Here is a 5,438-nt window from a genome sequence, read left to right on the forward strand (position 1 = left end):
AAACTACAAATAGAACTATGATCCATCAGCAAAAAAATATGTCAAAGAGTTTCTTAAAAGGTTTAAGATGGAGGATTCCAAAGAAATTGACATTCATACTGCTACAGCTACAAAATTAGATTTGGCTGAACCCGGTTCATTAGTTAATTAAAAAATGTATAGGGAATGATTGACTCTCTGCTATATCTTACTGCTAGCAGACCTGATATTGTTTTCAGTGTAAGACTCTATGCCAGGTTTCAGGCTAATCCAAATGAGTCTCACTGGAAGGTAGTAAAAAGGATCTTGAGATACCTAAAAAGCAGCACTTATCTTTGTCTATGGTATCAAAAAAGTAGTAATTTTTATCTATTAGGATATGTTGATGCTTATTATGCAAGTTTCCTTGTGGATGAAAAAGTACTTCAGGTGCGGCATATTTTCTTGACTCTTGTCTTGCATCTTGAACCACTAAAAAGTAAAATTATATGGCATTATCTACTACTGAAATTGAGTATATGGTTGTTACCTCATGTTGTGCTCAATTGTTGTGGATTAATCAGTAATTAATGGGCTTTGAAATTGATATAGGATGTATCCTTATCTTTTATGATAATACAAGTGCAATCAGTATGGCTAAGAACCCGATTCATTACAAAAAGACAAAGCATAGAGACGTTGGGCCTTATTTTCTAAGGGATAATTTTGAGGAAGGTTTGATCACTGTGGAGTTTTATGCTACTGATAAACAAATTGCTGACATCTTCAAAAACATACTATGTGAGGATCACTTTGAAATGAACTAGTTAGAATTAGGGATGATTAATATCACCTAAAAGAAACTTATTCTACCTCAATGATTGGCTAGAGGTTCTGTGAATTTTGTAAATAATTAGACTGTATATTGCTCAGTCTCTTGCTTTTATTAGTATACTCATGTGCCATATTTTAAAATGTCTCACTTATGTCTATTGATATTACCCTTATTTTCTCAAAAACTTTTATCTTACACAAGATGACTCTTTGTGAAGAACCAGGTTCATCAATCCACTACTAAAAAATAGGCCTATGGCAACGGGTCGAAAACCATTGCCATAGACATATTACAACGGTTTAGGGTCCGTCCCATCCGGTCACATGCTAATAGATCTACTGCAACGGTGTGTGCAACGGTTGGAGAATCGTTACAATAGGCCCATCTATTGTAACGGTTTGTAACTGTTCCTATAGCCCTATCTATCGCAGCGGTTATCGTGCCAAATGGAACGATTGAAACGTGTTGCAATATCATTTTCTATAATGGCAATTGAGGCTATTGCAATGCTTTTTTATGCTATACCAACGATTATTAGGATCTATAGCAACGGTTATGAGAGGCTATTGCAACATTTCTCAAAAGCTATTGCAATGGTTATTATGAACTATTTTGACGGTTTTTCTAGTATTTGCAACGACTTGGTGGCCTATTACAATAATTATTTTACCTATATAATAAAATATGATATACTGAAACGTATATAAATCATAAAAGAAACTATTAAAATGCAAAGTCATTCAATTTATCCAACTAATATTATCCATACATAAAAGCAAAGTATACAATAATGGTTGACAAATTCAAGAGTAAGCATACATAAGTTTATAAAAACTCCTAAAATAAAAGTTTCCTAGAACAACTAAATGCCTTGCAACAATCAACCAATACTCTTAAGTGAGGTGTACTCTTTCGTCTACATCTTCTTCATTAATTTCACCTACAAAACAATCAAAACCTCAAAATATATCAGCTTTGGTTACATAGCAACTAATTAAAAAAGAACTCATATGGAAAGGAAAGCAATATAAACAAGCTCAACATAGAATTTGATTTAATCAATTTAACAATATAGTATAAAGCCAGAAGATAAGGATACAACTAGGGACTACTATCCAGTAATATCCAAATAATTTTGATTTAAGTAGTATAAGTTGCTTGTGACAATAGTAACGATTTAGAGGAAAAGTTTCATAAGAAAAGATGCAACTTCATCATTAAGAAACATCAGTCATACAAATTCACCAAACTTCATAAGGTAGTAACTTCATATTTTACTTAAGTCAAACACACAAAGCACCAGCAGGCAGTAAGACAATTTCCAACTAACATGCACAAGCAAACATCACTTAAAAGCATTTTCAACAACTCCTAATAATACAAATAGAAGCTACTGAATATTGAAAATTGAAATTAATCTCCCAATAAAAATATATTTTCAACGATAAAAATAATCAACATATATTTTCTCTAGGCTGGGCAGCCGAATGCAACATTCAAAAGATAACAATAGGTAATAGAATTTAACACACTTTCATACAAACAGGTGCATACACACAAGAGAGAAGAAGAGAGGGACTTAAGTCCATAAGTAAGACTAGTGAGAAAGAATCACCACGGTAAAAACCAACTTTTCAATTGCCCAAAGTTGATATTCAGAAAGTTTTAAAACAAGATGAATCCTAAAAATTAATCTGACTCTTAAAAAAACCTCAATATCTACATTTCAGCTCTTAAGTTAGTCAAGGGAATGAGGAACTATAATTTCTTCAATTTATATCAAATAATCTTTTTGTGCCAAATATGAATACACACCGCCACACAACAGCCCACACCCAACCCCACTCCAACCCTGAAATCTCTATCCCCATAGTGTTTGCCTAGATAATATATAAATGCTAATGGGACTATATTCTATGCTTACTAACCGGACACAAAAAAATAAATAAGAAATTCACTTATTTCCGTGAAAAGTATTTTCCTTCATACCAAACACATGTGTGGTCTTGTTTGAGGGGAAAAGTTGTCTTTGCTCATGCAATTAAGTCTTTTTAGTATAACAACAAGCTAGTTATCTTAAATTTTGGACCTCTCCATCGTTGCCAACAGATCTATAAGGACCTCTTTGATCACCAAAATTGCAAGCTTTTCTTATTTGAATCAACAACCAACTGATGAAATATAACCTTCACACCACTTTAACCAAAAAACCACTAATCTCAACTTTCTCATCTCAACTCCAAACCATATTGCGTGAAAAAACTGAAAGAGATAATTGAACTATGGAATAGGTAGATATTTTGATGCACTCTTATTTAGTTTTCTTATATGACTAATATACTTTTGGTGCTACAAATTGATATGGTAAACATTTATCTGTTTTGGACCATCTATACGCTTAATGTTAAGATTTAAATATATTAATTTGAAATGATAATTGAAATTTTTAGAAAAGGTATCACTACGATAAGTTCCACTAATTCCAGGTTAGAAAAATAAGAGTACTAAGTTTTTCATATGAATTTAGCAATGGAAAAATAATCTCAGATATTTATTTACAACAAACACAATATTCTAATGTATAAACTAGAAAAAGAAAAGCATATATAGAGATACATACACATCAGTCAGAATTAACAACCTTTGATAACTTTTCCTTGGCCAATCTTGAAAGAGAAAGGCTGTTGGCGTGGATCCTTAGTGTTGTTACTCGTACAAATTCCGCAAAGTTATACCACAAAAACTCCTCCTTCAAACTTCAAATAAATAAAAGTGATCTAAGCTTACCTCCAACACTTCTAATTCAGGTCTCTATTTTTCCCTACAGGTGTAAAGCAAGAAAAGTATTATTAACGCAACTTCTACAAAAGAACTGAACATAATAAAGAATCAAAGTATTTAAAGACTCGACCTTTATGGCTGCGAACCATCCCTCATAAAATAAGCAGAGAAAACTTATTCATTCTATTTTTTTCTTCTGCTCACACAAGTTTTATACAACTTATTAAAATTTCTTTAAACTTTTTTAGGAAGGATGCCTCAGCTCAAGGCTCAAGGGAGAAAACGAATCAGGACAGTAAAATCACTATCACAATTAAACTAGCTTCCATAATAAGTCAATTTATTTTCATTAAGCTCTCATAATATTTACCAGTAAGTTTGGGTAACAACAAACTCGAAATATAGAATATCCATGTTAGTAAACATATTTCAAACTGCCAAAGAAAGTTAACCCTTTAGAAAGACAATGACCAAAGTCCTTTTGTGGATGCTTTAATAATAGTAAAAGCATCTCCAACATGTAACTACAACTTAATTTTGAAGCTAAAATCACTTTGGCACTCTATAATTGTGCTTTTAGTTAAGTTTCTTCACTCTATTCTTGTATTATCAATTATAGATACCGTTGTAACTGTATAAACATGAGAAACTACCATCTAAAAGAAAATAAAGCCGAGGAACACTCAAAAAATCAGAAGAAACTCATTTAAATCTACTTCAGAGGCTCAAGAAAAAAGTTCTTGAGAAAATCACTCACTGGTCTAAGCTGAAAACAGAGTTGAGAGTGAGCATATACAACAACATAAATTGCAAGTAAAATTCGATAGTAGAAATAATTTAACAAAACATAAAGTCCTAATTTTAATCATTGAACTTGAAGAAATTCATACCCATAACAAGTACCCAATGATATTCATAAATCACATGCATTATCACATATAAAAACCAAACGGGAAAAGAACAAGGATATAGAATTGAGAAAAAATACTACCAAAATACTTTGAACGACCGACAACCTCGAGAAATCTGCAGACCCTAGATTTGATAAAACCTCTCTGAATCTATGAAGACTTCAGACTAATGTTTGTGAAGAGTTGTTTTGAGATGAATTTGGGGATTTTAGAATCGGATTTTTATAATAATTTTAGCGTAAATGGATGATTACTGTTCTCGTTAGGGACCGAGGATGGAAGATGAGTATGAGAAGAAGATGGGAGCTAAGGTCTGGGCTGAAGAAGCTTGAAAACAATATGGTCGGAGTTCTACTTTGCTCGATTAAATAAGGATCAGAGATCTCCCTTGGCTCGAAGAGATCTAGGTCGACGATATGAGTTTTTTCGAAGGAGGGCTTCTGGGGGAGAGCTTTGATGTTTTTTTTAGAGTGCTAGATATGCTCTCCAGATAAATATTATTCCACATAAGAGTAATTTAGTATACTTGGAAAAATAGACAAAGTAAATAGAAAATTAAAAATGAAACAATTAAAAAGGGGCTCTGTTTTGAGAAAAATTAGAAGAGGAAAAATAAGGAGGGAATTGAAACCGTTCCAATAAGAAAATATTTCATGTAACTGTTGCCCAAGATATACCTATTGCAGCGGTTATAACAACTGATGCAATAGATTCATCTATAGCAACGATTACCATACTATGGCAACGGTTTATGTGCAAAAGCATTACAGCAGGTGGAAGATATTTATGCACGTCGCTAAAGATAATCTATTGCAACGGTTATGGAACCGTTGCCGAAAAAGCGTTGTCGTAGATCAAATTTTTGGTAGTGATCTTATTAGGTATGTATTCTACTCTTTGCATAATCTGAAATAACTGGTAAAGAATCATGTTCTAGAAAGGTGCCCCATGAT

At 32.6% G+C, this 5,438-nt stretch overlaps 1 long non-coding RNA gene across 1 annotated transcript; it reads right to left on the reverse strand.

Moving 5' to 3' along the window:
* Positions 1–1,516: 1,516 nt before the first annotated feature.
* Positions 1,517–4,963, reverse strand: LOC104103841 (uncharacterized). Its single transcript, XR_687994.4, has 3 exons — positions 4,566–4,963; positions 3,435–3,614; positions 1,517–1,733 (listed from the first exon to the last, which is right to left on the reverse strand). It is a non-coding gene; the product is annotated as an uncharacterized lncRNA (long non-coding RNA).
* Between the last annotated feature and the right edge of the window lie 475 nt (positions 4,964–5,438).

The sequence above is a fragment of the Nicotiana tomentosiformis genome, chromosome 5 (assembly GCF_000390325.3).
Source record: "Nicotiana tomentosiformis chromosome 5, ASM39032v3, whole genome shotgun sequence".
Lineage (NCBI taxonomy): Eukaryota > Viridiplantae > Streptophyta > Magnoliopsida > Solanales > Solanaceae > Nicotiana > Nicotiana tomentosiformis.